Source organism: Oncorhynchus keta, chromosome 26, assembly GCF_023373465.1.
Source record: "Oncorhynchus keta strain PuntledgeMale-10-30-2019 chromosome 26, Oket_V2, whole genome shotgun sequence".
NCBI classification, from domain to species: domain Eukaryota; kingdom Metazoa; phylum Chordata; class Actinopteri; order Salmoniformes; family Salmonidae; genus Oncorhynchus; species Oncorhynchus keta.
The window spans coordinates 5,484,914-5,504,913 of NC_068446.1; the positions used below are offsets into that span (position 1 = coordinate 5,484,914).

Below are 20,000 nucleotides of genomic sequence, written 5' to 3' on the forward strand. Positions count from 1 at the left end.
TTGCATGCGTACACCACCCCTGACAGATAATATCCCATGAGATCATAGTGTGAACTCCCGGATTCCTGCCCTGCTGATCTATCCCACGGAGAGGGCTGAGCAGATGGGAATCTTGGAAGCCCAGGATAAAATGACTGGATTTAAACGTCATTTAAGATTCAGACATCATGACGACCTGGGACTGGGATCAATTCCAAAACCATTCCGTATGACGATCGGAATTTTTAAAATTTCCACTGGGATTTGAATCTCTGCCTTTTTTTTGTCTGTAAACGAGTTAATGATTAAGCATATTGGTCTTCGGTGCAACAATCAGAGACAGAACCCACTCTAGTAATTTAGACTATATAATCCGAAGCTTTGATTAGAATTTGATGAATGTATTCCACGAGAGTTGAGCAAGATGATTTGTAAATTGGAGGAGAAATGTTCCATTATTAACCACAATCCCTCTGACCTGTCTTTTCGTCAGCGTGTCTTCCTGGTGCACACACACACACACACACACACACACACACACACACACACACACACACACACACACACACACACACTTGTCAGCACGCTCATTACCTCACACCCAGTACAGTTATTTTGAATATATACAATGAAAGTACTGGATTGATAATAGGTACAGTATACAATGAAAGTACTGGATTGATAATAGGTACAGTATACAGTGAAAGTACTGGATTGATAATAGGTACAGTATACAGTGAAAGTACTGGATTGATAATAGGTACAGTATACAGTGAAAGTACTGGATTGATAATAGGTACAGTATACAATGAAAGTACTGGATTGATAATAGGTACAGTATACAGTGCCTTCAGGAAATATTCACAGCCCTTGACTTTTTCCACATTTTGTTGTGTTACAGCCTGAATTTAAAATGGATTAAAATTAGATTTTGTGTCACTGGCCTACACACAATAGCCCATTATGTTAAAGTGGAATTATGTGGGGTTTTTAAATAAAAAATGAGAAGCTGAAATGTCTTGAGTCAATACATATTCAACCCCTTTATTTTGGCCTAAATAAGTACAGGAGTAAAACCATGCTTAAGAAGTCACATAAGTTGCATGGACTCACTCTGTGTGCAATAATAGTGTTTAACGTGATTTTTAAAAATGTCAACCTCATCTCTGTACCCACACACAATTATCTGTAAGGTCCCCCAGTCGAGCAGTGAATTTCAAACACAGATTAAACCACAAAGACCAGGGAGGTTTTCCAATGCCTCGCAAAGAAGGGCACCTTCTGGTAGATGGGTAAAAATAAAACAGCAGACATTCAATATCTCTTTGAGCCTGGTGAAGTTATTATTTTACTGTTTGCAACAAGGCACAAACGTAATACTGCAACAAATGTGGGAAAGCAATTAACTTTTTGTCCTGAATACAAAGTGTTATGTTTGTGGTAAATCCAATATTGTCACGCCTGCTCCAGCTCTCCCTCCCGCTGCCCAGTATTACGCACTCCTGCCACCATCATTACACACTCCTGCCACCATCATTACACACTCCTGCCACCATCATTACACACTCCTGCCACCATCATTACGCACTCCTGCCACCATCATTACACACTCCTGCCACCATCATTACACACTCCTGCCACCATCATTACACACTCCTACCACCATCATTACACACACCTGCCACCATCATTACACACTCCTGCCACCATCATTACACACTCCTACCACCATCATTACACACTCCTGCCACCATCATTACACACTCCTGCCACCATCATTACGCACTCCTGCCACCATCATTACGCACTCCTGCCACCATCATTACGCACTCCTGCCACCATCATTACGCACTCCTGCCACCATCATTACGCACTCCTGCCACCATCATTACGCACTCCTGCCACCATCATTACGCACTCCTGCCACCATCATTACACACTCCTGCCACCATCATTACGCACTCCTGCCACCATCATTACGCACTCCTGCCACCATCATTACGCACTCCTGCCACCATCATTACACACTCCTGCCACCATCATTACGCACTCCTGCCACCATCATTACGCACACCTGCCACCATCATTACACACTCCTGCCACCATCATTACACACACCTACCACCATCATTACACACTCCTGCCACCATCATTACTCACTCCTGCCACCATCATTACACACTCCTGCCACCATCATTACACACTCCTGCCACCATCATTACACACTCCTGCCACCATCATTACACACTCCTGCCACCATCATTACACACTCCTGCCACCATCATTACACACTCCTGCCACCATCATTACACACTCCTGCCACCATCATTACACACTCCTGCCACCATCATTACACACTCCTGCCACCATCATTACACACTCCTGCCACCATCATTACACACTCCTGCCACCATCATTACACACTCCTGCCACCATCATTACACACTCCTGCCACCATCATTACGCACTCCTGCCACCATCATTACACACACCTGCCACCATCATTACACACTCCTGCCACCATCATTACACACTCCTACCACCATCATTACACACTCCTGCCACCATCATTACACACTCCTGCCACCATCATTACGCACTCCTGCCACCATCATTACACACTCCTGCCACCATCATTACACACTCCTGCCACCATCATTACACACTCCTGCCACCATCATTACACACTCCTGCCACCATCATTACACACTCCTGCCACCATCATTACACACTCCTGCCACCATCATTACTCACTCCTGCCACCATCATTACACACTCCTGCCACCATCATTACACACACCTGCCACCATCATTACACACTCCTGCCACCATCATTACTCACTCCTGCCACCATCATTACACACTCCTGCCACCATCATTACTCACTCCTGCCACCATCATTACACACTCCTGCTTCCCTCGTCACGCGTATCAGCGATTCATTGGACTCACCTGGACTCAATCAGTGTGTGTTATTAGCTCCCCTATATCTGTCTGTTCTCCGCGTCTGCATTCATTGTCGTATGTCGTTGTGTTACCTGGTTCTGACGCTGCTCCTATCCGGTTCCATGCTAAATTAAATGTTCTCTCTCCATACCTGCTTCTCGACTCCAGCGTCGGTTCTTACAAATTCAACACATTACTGAGTACCACTCTCCATATTTTCAAGCATAGTGGTGGCTGCATTATGTTATGGGTATGCTTGTAATCGTTAAGGACTGGGGAGTTTTTCAGGATAAAAAAGGCCAAATCTACACTGGAGTTGCTTACCAAGAAGACAGTGAATGTTCGTGAGTGGCTGAGTTACAGTTTTGACTGACATCTGCTTGAAAATCTAATGGTAAGACCTGAAAATGGTTGTCTAGCATTTATCAACAACTCATTTGACAGATCAGGAAGAATTTTGAAAAGAATAATGGGCAAATGTAGCAGAATCCAGGTGTTGGAAAGCTCTTCGAGACTTACCCAGAAGAATTCACAGCTGTAATCGCTGCCAAAGGTGATTCTAACACATGTTGACTCAGGGGGTCGAATACTTATGTAATTAAGATATGTTAGTGTTATATTTTTCACAACTTTTTTTTACAGAAGTTAGAATTTTTATTACACATTGACTTTACAAAGCATTTTATGTAGATTGTTGACAATAAATGACAATTAAGTACATTTTAATCTCACTTTGTAACACAACAATTTGGAAAAAATGAAGGGGTGTGAATACTTTCTGAATGCAATGTATATCAAAACAGTATCTGACAACTGTCTCCAGATCAGAATGAATGGCCTCTGAGTCCTTCCCTCTCAGCACGGGACCAGGAAACACCTGTCTGTTTACGATGTCCCCCTGAGCCTCTGTTACACTCTGTCATCTGACCCCAGGCCTGCCATTTAGGCATGCAGCTCCACACATAATCCACATGAAACTGATCCAGGACCAGATGCAAACAGACACAGGGATTATTTACAGGAAAAACGACACTGCCTGTCTTCTTCCACTCTTATTCCAACGTGCCAACACTGAAGGAAAGGGAGCGAGGGAGAACGAGCGACTGACAGAGAAGGAGAGCGAGAGACCAGAAGGACACTTGAAGCCTTCACTGTGTATTTCCATAAACTCTTCCCTGTCAATCACAGCCCGGCTGCGAGCGTCTCTCCTCTCTGCAGTCCCTCTTCCACTGAAAGTTCTACGGGACATTATGTCCAGCATTCCAAAACTCTGTTTGGGAGACGTAACGCGAAAGACTGCGAATGGAGGAGAGAGACGAGAGAGCGAAGAGAGAAAGAGAGAGAGAAGCGGCCTAAACATCAGCACAACAGGTAACACCACAGAGAACGATCTGAGAGACAAGGCAAGACATCCCAATTCAGATCTGGCTAAAAATACTTTAATCAGCTATAAATCAAATGTATTTATATAGCCCTACTTACATCAGCTGATATCTCAAAGTGCTGTACATAAATCCAGCCTAAAACCCCCAAAACAGCAAGCAATGCAGGTGTAGAAGCACATTGCCCTTTATGGATGTGTGAAACTGGTGTTCGCTCACTAACGAAGAATTCACAAAATAGGACAAACACCAAAAAACAGAGCAAACTGGAATGCGATTTGGCCTCTAACAGAGAGTACACAGTGGCAGAATACCTGACCACTGTGACTGACCCAAAATTAAGGAAAGCTTTGACTATGTTGACTCGGTGAGCATAGCCTTGCTATTGAGAGAGGCCACTGTAGACAGACCAGGCTCTCAAGAGAAGACAGGCTATGTGCTCACTGCCCACAAAATGAGGTGGCAACTGAGCTGCACTTCCTAACCTCCTGCCCAATGTACAACCATATTAGAGACACATATTTCCCTCAGATTACACAGATCCACAAAGAATTTGAAAAAACAAATCCAATTTTGATCAACTCCCATATCTATTGGGTGAAATAGCACCGTGTGCCATCACAGCAGCAAGATTTGTGACCTGTTGCCACAAGAAAAGGGCACCCAGTGAAGAGCAAACACCATTGTAAATACAACCCATATTTATGTTTATTTATTTTCCCTTTTGTATGTTAACTATTTGCACATCATTATAACACTTTATATCGCCACAATACAACATTTTAAAATGTCTCGACTTCTTTGAAACTTTTGTGAGTGTTATGTTTACTGTTCATTTTAGTTGGTTTATTTCACTTTTGTTTAGTATCTATTTCACTTGCTTTGGCAATGTAAACATATGTTTACCACGCCAATAAAGACATTTGAATTGAATTAAATTGAAAAACTTGTCCCCTTGGGATTTGAATGGGGCCAAACTCAGTAACATCAGCCCGATGGAGAGCCACTAAAACAGCCGAACATCTCTGACCCAGTCACACCATCCACCACCACCACTAGTACTACATCAGTTCTAGCTTGTATGCCCCCCCCAAAAAGCACTATTAGAATAAAATAACAAATAAATAATCATAACATTTACAACGATATAAATATAAGAATATATACAAAAATAATTATCATAAATGTCAAAAAGAAGTAACAAAGACAAACAAAGAAATTGTAGTATACAAATGCAACTAAAAACGAGAATCGAATTATTACACTATTACCCTATTGCTAACAAACAACACACCACTACAACTAAATTGCACAAATCCTATATCACACAAAGACACAAATAGAATAACACACTTATAAAGAAGAGGAGAACCTGATTATTACTCTATTGCACTTCAAACAAGAAACACACAAACTAAATTCCACAACTGCCATCTGAACCCTGACCTTTCTTGCCTTCCTTGATGCAAAGTCATCAATTACATCATCAGAGGAAATCTGTCCAGCAATTGCATGGTTAATACTGATGACAGCAAGGCCACTAAGGCGTTCCTGTGGCATGGTGGATTTGATGAGCTTCAGCTTTGAAAAGCTCCACTCTGCTTCAGCTACGGTCACTGGAGGGGTAAGACAAATCCTGAGAGCAGTCCATAAATGTGGATGCATTTCTGAGAGCTCCCTTTCGTGTATAAATATCAGCAGCTCAAGCAGGGGCATGGTCTTCAATGGAAAGTCTGGCAAGTTCTTCCGTTCCTGTGCCAGCTCTCTACCATCCAAGTCGGAGTGTTCTTTATAGTGCAGTGTCATACTAAGGGCCTCACAATGTTCTGTCAGCTCCTCGTTTGAGAGACTTTGGAAGGTTGACAGCACTCCAAACTTCTCTCCCACATTTTCTAACGTGGAACATCTTTCCTGAAGGGCTGAGGTTGCAGCACCAACAACTACATTGAAAAATGTCACCTCCACTTTCTTCGGGGCATCGCTCAAATGATTCGTATGAAAAGGGCCGCTTTGAGGACCTCAGCCTTTTTTGTTGTTGTGGAACGGCCTCGACATTCATACCCTCGCAAATATCCTTGGCTGACGTCTGTGCGGTCATAAAGCCTGTTGCCCTGGATTCGCTGAGACCTCCCTCTGTCTTTCTGAGAAGACTGACTGCAACATCCACATGCATACTGGGAGACTGCATCAGCTTGCTCCCATGTTGGATCTGGCTCGCGATGTCATACCACACCACCGTACAGATGCTGAAGCGGTATGATCCCACCTCCTCTGACAAGGACTGGGCCTCAATCTTTATCACAGGGTCTTTGGTTTGATCCCTCACCTCAATCAGTGCCTCTCTCACCACTGCTGCCTGATACCTCAGTGACTCGACACTCTTAACTTTACTCTCCCACCTTGTCTCAGTCCACATCTTCAAAGTGATGTTTTTTCAGGATGGCCCAACGCTGTGTAGAGGCTGAGAACAAGGTGTACAGTTTGTGTAAGATACCAAAGTAACCTGTGGCATCGACAGAACTTTTTAGCAGCTTCAGCCACAACCAGGTTCAATGACCTTGCTGCTCAACAAATCAATGAGTTCATTCTGTATTTGGTGGCCGAGGTAGCTGGTGGTGTGACTTCAGGTCCCTTTTTGGACACGGTTAAGGTGCTCTTTCATGACTGGATCCAATTGGGTCATCAGCTCAACCTCTGAGGAAATGTCCATTTGACGGAGAGTACGGCGTTTCTGTGTGTCCTCTTAGTGACAGATTTCTAATTGCCAGAGACTGTACAGTAGCAGTCAGACGTTTCAACATCTCTCTCCAGCTTATCCTCTCGTGCTTATCAATTGTTTCCCCTTTTTTGATCCTCACTGCCAGTTCTTTCCATGTTTTCATGCAGTTTTGGTGTTCTGGACTGCTGTCGTGTGAAGTCAACAAAGAACTGGCATGTTCCCAGTCTGTCAGTCCTGAGTTTGCTAAATACATTTTCTTCTTAGGAAAGAGTCTTTATGTTATGCAGGGATGCACACACAAACACATGTGCGTGTACCCACACACAGACGTGCGCACAAACACACCTGAAGAATCCTGCTGAGGAGAAGTGGAAGCAAATGGGTCTTCATCCTCAGGCTCGGACAACATTTCTGAAGGCTGAGGAGGTAGATGGCTCCTCATCCCGAGGCTCTGAGATAATTTCTGAAGAGGCCTGTGTGGCGTTGGAGGTAGATGGCTCCTCATCCTGAGGCTCTGAGATCATTCCTGAAGAGGCCTGTGTGGCTGAGGAGGTAGATGGCTCCTCATCCTGAGGCTCTGAGATCATTCCTGAAGAGGCCTGTATGGCTGAGGAGGTAGATGGCTCCTCATCCTGAGGCTCAGACAACATTTCTGAAGAGGCCTGTGTGGCTGAGGAGGTAGATGGCTCCTCATCCTGAGGCTCAGACAACATTTCTGAAGAGGCCTGTGTGGCTGAGGAGGTAGATGGCTCCTCATCCTGAGGCTCTGAGATAATTCCTGAAGAGGCCTGTGTGGCTGAGGAGGTAGATGGCTCCTCATCCTGAGGCTCAGACAACATTTCTGAAGGCTGAGGAGGTAGATGGCTCCTCATCCTGAGGCTCGGACAACATTTCTGAAGGCTGAGGAGGTAGATGGCTCCTCATCCTGAGGCTCTGAGATCATTCCTGAAGAGGCCTGTGTGGCTGAGGAGGTAGATGGCTCCTCATCCTGAGGCTCAGACAACATTTCTGAAGGCTGAGGAGGTAGATGGATCCTCATCCTGAGGCTCTGAGATCATTTCTTGAAGAGGCCTGTGTGGCGGATGGCTCCTCATCCTGAGGCTCAGACAACATTTCTGAAGAGGCCTGTGTGGCTGAGGAGGTAGATGGCTCCACATCCTGAGGCTCAGACAACATTTCTGAAGAGGCCTGTGTGGCTGAGGAGGTAGATGGCTCCTCATCCTGAGGCTTCAGACAACATTTCTGAAGAGGCCTGTGTGGCTGAGGAGGTAGATGGCTCCTCATCCTGAGGCTCTGAGATAATTCCTGAAGAGGCCTGTGTGGCTGAGGAGGTAGATGGCTCCTCATCCTGAGGCTCAGACAACATTTCTGAAGGCTGAGGAGGTAGATGGCTCCTCATCCTGAGGCTATCACAACATTTCTGAAGGCTGAGGAGGTAGATGGCTCCTCATCCTGAGGCTCTGAGATCATTTCTTGAAGAGGCCTGTGTGGCGGATGGCTCCTCATCCTGAGGCTCAGACAACATTTCTGAAGAGGCCTGTGTGGCTGAGGAGGTAGATGGCTCCACATCCTGAGGCTCAGACAACATTTCTGACAAGGCCTGTGTGGCTGAGGAGGTAGATGGCTGCTGGTGCTTCAAAATATCTCAGAAGTGCCCCTGAATTTACATTTGTTGCCCAATTAAATATACATGTCATTATGCAAAAGAAATCAAAGTTTCAGAATAGAAAACAAATGAACCATACAACCTGCTTGGCTAATTCTAGGCATAAGACACCCCAAAAACCTCAATATATCACAATAGATACAAAACATCAGCATAATATAGACGTCTTTTAAGTTATCCGACAGCATTGGAAATTCCCCTTACTGAGCTCAGGACCTAGTCAATGCAATCACAGAAAACCCTTATGATGTCACCTCAATGAAAGTTAAACAAATCAATAATGTGCAAGTTAGGTTGTAATCGTTTATTCTTTATTTAACGAGGCAAGTCAATTCTTATTTTCAATGAGAGCCTAGGAACAGTGGGTTAACTGCCTGTTCAGGGGCAGAACGACCTTGTCAGCTCGGGGGTTTGAACTTGCAACCTTGCGGTTACTAGTCCAACTCCCTAACCACTAGGCTACCCTGCCACCCTATGCAAGTAAGCTAGTTGGACAGAAAACGGAATATTGTCGCCCGATGTGTAATAGCATAGCAAGCATCATAGCAACATAGGCTGACAAACATGAGTGTTATACTCGCCTACTTCATTACAGGCATAATATTATACTCATAAAGAGATGACATAGCTGTGTACCTTTTTCCTAAACACCTGATGGCTTAGAGCTTTTCTTATCCATTTGTGTTGATTTGGCACTCGAGCATCAATACATTACCCATCCCCCAACACTGTCAACCAAGCATCAATACATTACCCATCCCCCAACACTGTCAACCAAGCATCAATACATTACCCATCCCCCAACACTGTCAACCAAGCATCAATACATTACCCATCCCCCAACACTGTCAACCAAGCATCAATACATTACCCATCCCCCAACACTGTCAACCAAGCATCAATACATTACCCATCCCCCAACACTGTCAACCAAGCATCAATACATTACCCATCCCCCAACACTGTCAACCAAGCATCAATACATTACCCATCCCCCAACACTGTCAACCAAGCATCAATACATTACCCATCCCCCAACACTGTTAACCAAGAGTCAAGACTAAACCAATTCATCTTGGTGGTGTGCAGACTGCTTTAATATTATTCTTAACCATTTCGCACAAACCGGGAAAGAAATGCAGCAATATTCACAGTATTATGAATTAATTTTTGTTTATTTGGTAGCATTTCGTAGTGTGACTGATTTTACTCATTGCATTAGTACTGTACAAAGTTAGAGGTGCGCTATTTGATAGATTCCCCCGTTCCCCCCTACCTCGGGCTTCCAGTGGGGAGACCTGAGATCAACCTATCCCCGCCTCCCTCCCCATCGCGTACTTCTGAATGGGAGACCTTCCCAGGCCTGCCTAGCTCACAAACTAGAATCAGGGCGCCCACTCCGACAAAGTTAATTGACCCACAGTTCCACACGGTGGCATGATATCATTGACGTGATGTGCAAATGAGCGATAGAAAATCGATCGTGCAAATGTCACAGTGCGGGCGCCATGTGCCAACAACCCCACCCCCCCAAGATGCTGCCCTGGCTGGCAGCCCGGGTCGCCCGTACCTAAATCCGCCACTGCTACTACGACTGTGGCTGCTGCTGGTGGGGAAGGAACATTAAGCTGACTGTGATCGATCGGCCGTATGAAAGAATAACATTAGTCTGCTAGGATATGCATGGTTCTGCTGAGTGTTACCCGTCTGCTACAGTAAGCCACAGGATCCGCACAGCATGAGCTGACTACACACACACACACACACACACACACACACACACACACACACACACACACACACACACACACACACACACACACACACACACACACACACACACACACACACACACACACACACACACACACACACACACACACACACACACACGCACACACACACACACACAGACAGAGGCAGGCTCAACACAGCGTGCGTTGACTACTGCGCCGGACTGACTCATACAGCACACGTCACTATTGCAGAGAGAGTGTCTGCTCAACATGATTTCTGGCAGGACGTAACAATGGCCGTATTCAGCTACTAAATTGCCCGTCTGGATTTGGACATGGAAGAGTTACGGAGTGTTTTGAGCCTCTTTCGTTCAGTAAGGGTTTTCCCCTAGGATATGGAGCGGCAGTATGAGGTGAGCCGAGACTGTTTCAGGGAGACACGAGAGGGTGAGAGCGTTTTGGGATCTAGTTAGTATGAGGTGAGCCGAGACTGTTTCAGGGAGACACGAGAGGGTGAGAGCGTTTTGGGATCTAGTTAGTATGAGGTGAGCCGAGACTGTTTCAGGGAGACACGAGAGGGTGAGAGCGTTTTGGGATCTAGTTAGTATGAGGTGAGCCGAGACTGTTTCAGGGAGACACGAGAGGGTGAGAGCGTTTTGGGATCTAGTTAGTATGAGGTGAGCCGAGACTGTTTCAGGGAGACAGACGTTTCAGGGAGACACGGTGAGAGCGTTTTGGGATCTAGTTAGTATGAGGTGAGCCGAGACTGTTTCAGGGAGACACGAGAGGGTGAGAGCGTTTTGGGATCTAGTTAGTATGAGGTGAGCCGAGACTGTTTCAGGGAGACACGAGAGGGTGAGAGTGTTTTGGGATCTAGTTAGTATGAGGTGAGCCGAGACTGTTTCAGGGAGACACGAGAGGGTGAGAGTGTTTTGGGATCTAGTTAGTATGAGGTGAGCCGAGACTGTTTCAGGGAGACACGAGAGGGTGAGAGTGTTTTGGGATCTAGTTAGTATGAGGTGAGCCGAGACTGTTTCAGGGAGACACGAGAGGGTGAGAGTGTTTTGGGATCTAGTTAGTATGAGGTGAGCCGAGACTGTTTCAGGGAGACACGAGAGGGTGAGAGTGTTTTGGGATCTAGTTAGTATGAGGTGAGCCGAGACTGTTTCAGGGAGACACGAGAGGGTGAGAGCGTTTTGGGATCTAGTTAGTATGAGGTGAGCCGAGACTGTTTCAGGGAGACACGAGAGGGTGAGCGAGACTGTTTCGTTTTGGGATCTAGTTAGTATGAGGTGAGCCGAGACTGTTTCAGGGACACGAGAGGGTGAGAGCGTTTTGGGATCTAGTTAGTATGAGGTGAGCCGAGACTGTTTCAGGGAGACACGAGAGGGTGAGAGCGTTTTGGGATCTAGTTAGTATGAGGTGAGCCGAAACTGTTTCAGGGAGACACGAGAGGGTGAGAGAGTTTTGGGATCTAGTTAGTATAAGGTGAGCCGAGACTGTTTCAGGGAGACACGAGTGGGAGAGAGAACGTTTTGGGATCTAGTTAGTATGAGGTGAGCCGAGACTGTTTCAGGGAGACACGAGAGGGTGAGAGCGTTTTGGGATCTAGTTAGTATGAGGTGAGCCGAGACTGTTTCAGGGAGACACGAGAGGGTGAGAGCGTTTTGGGATCTAGTTAGTATGAGGTGAGCCGAGACTGTTTCAGGGAGACACGAGTGGGAGAGAGAACGTTTTGGGATCTAGTTAGTATGAGGTGAGCCGAGACTGTTTCAGGGAGACACGAGAGGGTGAGAGCGTTTTGGGATCTAGTTAGTATGAGGTGAGCCGAGACTGTTTCAGGGAGACACGAGAGGGTGAGAGCGTTTTGGGATCTAGTTAGTATGAGGTGAGCCGAGACTGTTTCAGGGAGACACGAGAGGGTGAGAGCGTTTTGGGATCTAGTTAGTATGAGGTGAGCCGAGACTGTTTCAGGGAGACACGAGAGGGTGAGAGCGTTTTGGGATCTAGTTAGTATGAGGTGAGCCGAGACTGTTTCAGGGAGACACGAGAGGGTGAGAGCGTTTTGGGATCTAGTTAGTATGAGGTGAGCCGAGACTGTTTCAGGGAGACACGAGAGGGTGAGAGCGTTTTGGGATCTAGTTAGTATGAGGTGAGCCGAGACTGTTTCAGGGAGACACGAGAGGGTGAGAGCGTTTTGGGATCTAGTTAGTATGAGGTGAGCCGAGACTGTTTCAGGGAGACACGAGAGGGTGAGAGCGTTTTGGGATCTAGTTAGTATGAGGTGAGCCGAGACTGTTTCAGGGAGACACGAGAGGGTGAGAGCGTTTTGGGATCTAGTTAGTATGAGGTGAGCCGAGACTGTTTCAGGGAGACACGAGAGGGTGAGAGTGTTTTGGGATCTAGTTAGTATGAGGTGAGCCGAGACTGTTTCAGGGAGACACGAGAGGGTGAGAGCGTTTTGGGATCTAGTTAGTATGAGGTGAGCGAGACTGTTTCAGGGAGACACGAGAGGGTGAGAGCGTTTTGGGATCTAGTTAGTATGAGGTGAGCCGAGACTGTTTCAGGGAGACACGAGAGGGGTGAGAGCGTTTTGGGATCTAGTTAGTATGAGGTGAGCCGAGACTGTTTCAGGGAGACACGAGAAGGTGAGAGTGTTTTGGGATCTAGTTAGTATGAGGTGAGCCGAGACTGTTTCAGGGAGACACGAGAGGGTGAGAGTGTTTTGGGATCTAGTTAGTATGAGGTGAGCCGAGACTGTTTCAGGGAGACACGAGAGGGTGAGAGCGTTTTGGGATCTAGTTAGTATGAGGTGAGCCGAGACTGTTTCAGGGAGACACGAGAGGGTGAGAGCGTTTTGGGATCTAGTTAGTATGAGGTGAGCCGAGACTGTTTCAGGGAGACACGAGAGGGTGAGAGCGTTTTGGGATCTAGTTAGTATGAGGTGAGCCGAGACTGTTTCAGGGAGACACGAGAGGGTGAGAGCGTTTTGGGATCTAGTTAGTATGAGGTGAGCCGAGACTGTTTCAGGGAGACACGAGAGGGTGAGAGTGTTTTGGGATCTAGTTAGTATGAGGTGAGCCGAGACTGTTTCAGGGAGACGCAAGTGGGAGAGAGAAGGTTTTGGGATCTAGTTAGTATGAGGTGAGCCGAGACTGTTTCAGGGAGACACGAGAGGGTGAGAGCGTTTTGGGATCTAGTGGAGCAGGAGTTGGCCAACGCCGGGTGTGCACGGAGGTACTGGCACCTGGAGTCTTCGTTACGCACCATATTGTTCTCAGTGCTTCCCCCCGACATCAATATGCTCGGTCTTGAGTATGTGGCGACGACTCCAGTTGTTAATAACAACGTGCCGTTAAACAGTAGCAGAATGGTGTCCAGAAAAGGCTTGGGAGAAGAGTGGGATTGGGTGTTGGAAGAAGAGGGAAAATGGCTTCCTAAAGCCTGGGCTGAAGATGTGTCTGCTCAGCACATGGCAAAAGGGGGAGACTAGGAGAGATTGAGGAGGAGGTGTGAAGAGGATTGTTTTATTCCCGTTGAGAGACCCACCCTCACATTAAATCTGCTTCACCCTTGCATTTCCAGCTGGGTAATTGGGGACACATGCGGGACACGGCTTCACCCGTCCTCTCCCGAACTCCCTTACCTCCCCCACTAACCCCCCCAGGGGTGAGGGCTGTCAAGGCCCCAATAAGATCAAACCCTCACCTCAATCGAAACGTCCAGGAGTCAGGAGGTCCTGCGCTTCAATGAAACAACAAGCGCGGAGGAGAGGAAGAGGGGGAAGAAGAAGAGGAGGGGAAGTGGAGGAGGACATCTGGAAGGTGTTTCTCTTCTCATCTATCTTCCCTCCCCTTCGCTCTTCTCCGCTCTGCGCCCGGGTGATTATCAACAACATTAACAATGCAGTACTGTGTTTCTTTCCAAAGAAAGCTCTTGCCATCTATCTACCAGCTTTCTCTCATAGGGATAGGGAGGGAATACACTGTATATGAGTTCTTTAATATACACACATTACACAACCTGACTGGGTTCCTCTCAAAGTAACACACCTATCATCTGGTGGGTCTAATATACACAATCCTTCTGCCTTCACACACACCACACACCACACACACACACACACACACACACACACACACACACACACACACACACACACACACACACACACACACACACACACACACACACACACACACACACACACACACACACACCCAGTCTTTAAAGGAGAAGAGGAGCAGTGTGGCGTGGACTGTTGTGCTACAGGAACTCTACACTGGCTGTAGCTACAGTAACTAAAGGTGCCTTCTAAAACAGTGTCAATCTAAATGTTTTCCAGATCTATGAAAGCACAAATACACACACGAGTTCAGTTACAAATGATAATCACCTTGTCCTTCCCAGCCCACAAACACCATTCCTTCTGATTCCGATTACAGTATCATACCATGCCTTTCCTTTTGTTTATTTTGGCTAAAGTATCGTTTTTTTTTGCCCAGCAAAAAGGTGCATGTCACCCTGCTTTGCTTCAGATTGCAGTCATTTCTTTAATAGTTTCAACTGGATCAACCAATCCCAGGCTGGTTAGACGTCCATGGGGGGATTTGATGGATGTTAGCTGGGTCACTCTTGCCACCCTCCCTGGGTCTCTGGTCCTTGGAAGAGAGAGGAGTGAACGACACAGCCCCTTTAAATGCCATGATTAACTATCCTTTAATGCAAGCCAGCAGGTCCCCTGGCTGAGTAGAGAGCTACTGTCATCTCCTAACTGCCGTTAATAGGGTCTGTCTATGGAGAGAGCGAGTCCCAAATGGCAGCAATGTCCATACACAGGGCACTACTACAGACCCACTACACAGGGAATGAGGTGCCGTTTGGGATGCAGGCAGACAGACGAAGGGCCAATTCTCCACATCTGGAATATATGCTGTGTAGTTTTGAAGTTCGGCCCGTCTGTCTGCAAGCGGGCTTTGAAATGAACGGCCACTGTTGAAAATCCACAGAGGCCTTCCGACCCGACATTCCCCCGCCATCCTGCACCCCACACCAGTCGGTATCACCTACCTTTCCTCCCTCCTTCCCTCCCCTGCCGACATCATCACCCCCTCCCACCAACCTGCAACCCCGTCCCAGCGGAGGCCAACCTAATTCACCCTATCATCCCCCTCCATTTTATCAAGTCTTCAGTGAGCAGTAAACAAAGCAAAGGGCGATCTGTCTGTCTGTCTGTCTGTCTGTCTGTCTGTCTGCCTGCCTGCCTGCCTGCCTGCCTGCCTGCCTGCCTGCCTGCCTGCCTGCCTGTCTGTCTGCCTGCCTGCCTGCCTGCCTGCCTGCCTGCCTGCCTGCCTGCCTGCCTGTCTGTCTGTCTGTCTGTCTGTCTGTCTGTCTGTGTGTGTGTGTGCGTGTGCGTGTGCGTGTGCGTGTGCGTGCGTTCATTCCTGTATGTGTGAACGAGTGACAAGAAAAAGAGAAACAAAAAAGAGAAACGCGGAGGACGGAGGAAGCTGTAAAAAAGGACAAAGTCAGGAGCAGGCAAGAGAGACGGGGGAGAGAGAAGACAACAGTGGCTGAGGAGAGAGAAGACAACAGTGGCTGAGGAGAGAGAAGACAACAGTGGCTGAGGAGAGAGAAGACAACAGTGGCTGAGGAGAGAGAAGACAACAGTGGCTGAGGAGAGAGAAGACAACAGTGGCTGAGGAGAGAGAAGACAACAGTGGCTGAGGAGAGAGAAGACAACAGTGGCTGAGGAGAGAGAAGACAACAGTGGCTGAGGAGAGAGAAGACAACAGTGGCTGAGGAGAGAGAAGACAACAGTGGCTGAGGAGAGAGAAGACAACAGTGGCTGAGGAGAGAGAAGACAACAGTGGCTGAGGAGAGAGAAATCAGAGAGAGACGGACTAAGCTACAACAGGTCTTATGCAATCTGTTTCTCCTCTCCTACTTCTCCTCTTCTCTAAATGTGTGGATTAGTCATCTCCAGACCTCTTCTCTTCAGAGCCAGTCGCTCATAAATTCAACTGCAGGAATGTCCCACTGTCTGTCTAACCCTGGTCTGCCTGCCTGCCCGCTGCCCCTGGCCCAAGGAAACACTGTCACTATTCACCCAATAAAGCAGACCTGCCTGCGGTTTCATGTCTAGGAAGCAGGGGAATGAGCGTGAGAGAGAGAGAGAGGGGGGGGTATGGGAGAGAGAGAGAGAGATGGAAGGGAGAAAGAGAGAGGGAGAGAGAGAGAGGAGAAAAGGGAGAGAGAGAGAGAGAGAGAGAGAGAGAGAGAGAGAGAGAGAGAAAGCAATGGAGAGAGAGAGAGTGAGAAGGGGGAGCGAGAGAGAGAGAGCGAGAGAGAAGGGGGAGCGATATAGAGAGAGAGGGAGAGAGAGAATGGGGATGTTAGAGAGAGAGAGAAGGGGGAGCGATAGAGAGAGAGAGAAGGGGGAGCGATAGAGAGAGAGAGAGGGGGGAGCGATAGAGAGAGAGAGAAGGGGGAGCGATAGAGAGAGAGAGAGAGAGAGAGAGAGAGAGAGAGAGAGAGAAGGGGGAGCGATAGCGAGAGAGAGGGAGAGAGAGAATGGGGATGTTAGAGAGAGAGAGAGAAGGGGGAGCGATAGAGAGAGAGAGAGAGAGAGAAGAGGGAGCGATAGAGAGAGAGAGAGAAGGGGGAGCGAGAGAGAGAGAGAGAGAGAGAGAGAGAGAGAGAGAGAGAGAGAGAGAGAGAGAGAGAGAGAGAGAGAGAGAGAGAGAGAGAAGGGGGAGCGAGAGAGAGAGAGAAGGGGGAGCGAAAGCGATAGAGAGAGAAGGGGGAGCGATAGCGATAGAGAGAGAGAGAGAAGGGGGAGCGATAGCGATAGAGAGAGAGAAGGGGGAGCGATAGCGATAGAGAGAGAAGGGGGAGCGATAGCGATAGAGAGAGAGAAGGGGGAGTGATAGCGATAGAGAGAGAGAGAGAGAAGGGGGAGCGATAGCGATAGAGAGAGAGAGAGAAGGGGGAGCGATAGCGATAGAGAGAAAGAAAGGAGGGACAGGAGAGGAGACATCATGTGTCGAAAATATAAAAAACTATAGGCCTTTAATCTTCCATTCCTCTCAAAAATTTTAGAAAAGGCTGTTGCGCAGCAACTCACTGACATCCTGAAGACAAACAATGTATACGAAATGCTTCAGTCTGGTTTTAGACCCCATCATAGCACTGAGACTGCACTTGTGAAGGTGGTAAATTACCTTTTAATGGCATCAGACCGAGGCTCTGCATCTGTCCTCGTGCTCCTAGACCGTAGTGCTGCTTTTGATACCACCGATCACCACATTCTTTTGGAGAGATTGGAAACCCAAATTGGTCTACACGGACAAGTTCTGGCCTGGTTTAGATCTTATCTGTCGGAAAGATATCAGTTTGTCTCTGTGAATGGTTTTGTCCTCTGACAAATCAACTGTAAATGTCGGTGTTCCTCAAGGTTCCATTTTAGGACCACTATTGTTTTCACTATATATTTTACCTCTTGGGGATGTCATTCGAAAACATAATGTTAACTTTCACTGCTATGTGGATGACACACAGCTGTACATTTCAATGAAACATGGTGAAGCCCCAAAATTGCCCTCGCTAGAAGCATGTGTTTCAGACATAAGGAAGTGGATGGCTGCAAACGTTCTACTTTTAAACTCGGACAAAACAGAGATGCTTGTTCTAGGTCCCAAGAAACAAAGAGATATTCTGTTGAATCTGACAACTAATCTTAATGGTTGTACAGTCGTCTCAAATAAAACTGTGAAGGACCTCGGCGTTACTCTGGACCCTGATCTCTCTTTTGAAGAAAACATCAAGACTGTTTCAAGGACAGCTTTTTTCCATCTACGTAACATTGCAAAAATCAGAAACTTTCTGTCCAAAAATGATGCAGAAAAATGTATCCATGCTTTTGTCACTTCTAGGTTAGACTACTGCAATGCTCTACTTTCCGGCTACCCGGATAAAGCACTAAATGAACTTCAGTTAGTGCTAAATACGGCTGCTAGAATCCTGACAAGAACCAATACATTTTGGTTATAGCCTCCCTACACTGGCTTCCTGTCAAGGCAAGGGCTGATTTCAAGGTTTTGCTGCTAACCTACAGAGCATTACATGGGCTTGCTCCTATCTATCTCTCTGATTTGGTCCTGCCGTACATACCTACACGTACGCTACGGTCACAAGACGGCAGGCCTCCTAATTGTCCCTAGAATTTCTAAGCAAACAGCTGGAGGCAGGGCTTTCTCCTATAGAGCTACATTTTTATGCCTACTCATGTGAGAGATGCAAACTTGGTCTCAACCTTTAAGTCTTTACTGAAGACTCATCTCTTCAGTGGGTCATATGATTGAGTGTAGTCTGGCCCAGGAGTGTGAAGATGAACGGAAAGGCACTGGAACAACGAACCGCCCTTGCTGTCTCTGCCTGGCCGGTTCCCCTATTTCCACTGGGATTCTCTGCCTCTAACCCTATTGCAGGGGCTGAGTCACTGGCTTACTAGGGCTCTTTCATACCGTCCCTAGGAGGGGTGCGTCACTTGAGTGGGTTGAGTCACTGATGTGATCTTCCTGTCTGGGTTGGCGCCCCCCCCCCCCTTGGGTTGTGCCGTGGCGGAGATCTTTGTGGGCTATACTCGGCCTTGTCTCAGGATGGTAAGTTGGTGGTTGAAGATGTCCCTCTAGTGGTGTGGGGGCTGTGCTTTGGCAAAGTGGCTGGGGTTATATCCTTCCTGTTTGACCCTGTCCTGGGGTGTCATCGGATGGGGCCACAGTGTCTCCTGACCCCTCCTGTCTCAGCCTCCAGTATTTATGCTACAGTAGTTTATGTGTCGGGGGCTAGGGTCAGTTTGTTATATCTGGAGTATTTCTCCTGTCCTATTCGGTGTCCTGTGTGAATTTAAGTATGCGTTCTCTAATTCTCTCCTTCTCTCTTTCTTTCTCTCGCTCGGAGGACCTGAGCCCTAGGACCATGCCTCAGGACTACCTGACATGATGACTCCTTGCTGTCCCCAGTCCACCTGGCTGTGCTGCTGCTCCAGTTTCAACTGTTCTGCCAGTGATTATTATTATTTGACCATGCTGGTCATTTATGAACATTTGAACATCTTGGCCATGTTCTGTTATAATCTCCACCTGGCACAGCCAGAAGAGGACTGGCCACCCCACATAGCGTTGTTCCTCTCTAGGTTTCTTCGTAGGTTTTGGCCTTTCTAGGGAGTTTTTCCTAGCCACCGTGCTTCTACACCTGCATTGCTTGCTGTTTGGGGTTTTAGGCTGGGTTTCTGTACAGCACTTTGAGACATCAGCTGATATACGAAGGGCTATATAAATACATTTGATTTGATTTGATTCCTTAACACTTGCAGAAAACGTTCCTTCTCTTTTTTTGTCTCACCCACTCGCTCCTTTCAACCACGGCGTATTTCGGAGTGAAGTGTGTGTGTCAAGTTTCAGCAGATTTGTGGCGAGTTGTCGAATGGAGTAGGGGTAGCTAAAGGGGAGCAAGACGCTGAGTAAAAATATCTGACCGTGTTTCTCTCTGAATCCATCTCGGTCTCGCCC

At 47.3% G+C, this 20,000-nt stretch overlaps 1 protein-coding gene and 1 long non-coding RNA gene across 10 annotated transcripts in view; one reads left to right on the forward strand and one right to left on the reverse strand.

The window, feature by feature from the left end:
- Nucleotides 1-20,000, reverse strand: part of LOC118359383 (inactive tyrosine-protein kinase transmembrane receptor ROR1-like) — a 217,391-nt gene that overhangs the window by 90,911 nt on the left and 106,480 nt on the right. The window lies entirely within an intron of this gene.
- On the forward strand, nucleotides 10,841-13,452 carry LOC127911992 (uncharacterized). 6 transcript variants are annotated; one of them, XR_008080011.1, is made up of 5 exons: nucleotides 10,841-11,105; nucleotides 11,184-11,249; nucleotides 11,985-12,116; nucleotides 12,185-12,778; nucleotides 13,175-13,452. It is a non-coding gene; the product is annotated as an uncharacterized LOC127911992 (long non-coding RNA). The 6 variants fall into 6 exon arrangements; XR_008080012.1 differs by lacking the exon at nucleotides 11,184-11,249 and adding an exon at nucleotides 11,580-11,645; XR_008080013.1 differs by lacking the exon at nucleotides 11,184-11,249 and adding an exon at nucleotides 11,785-11,850.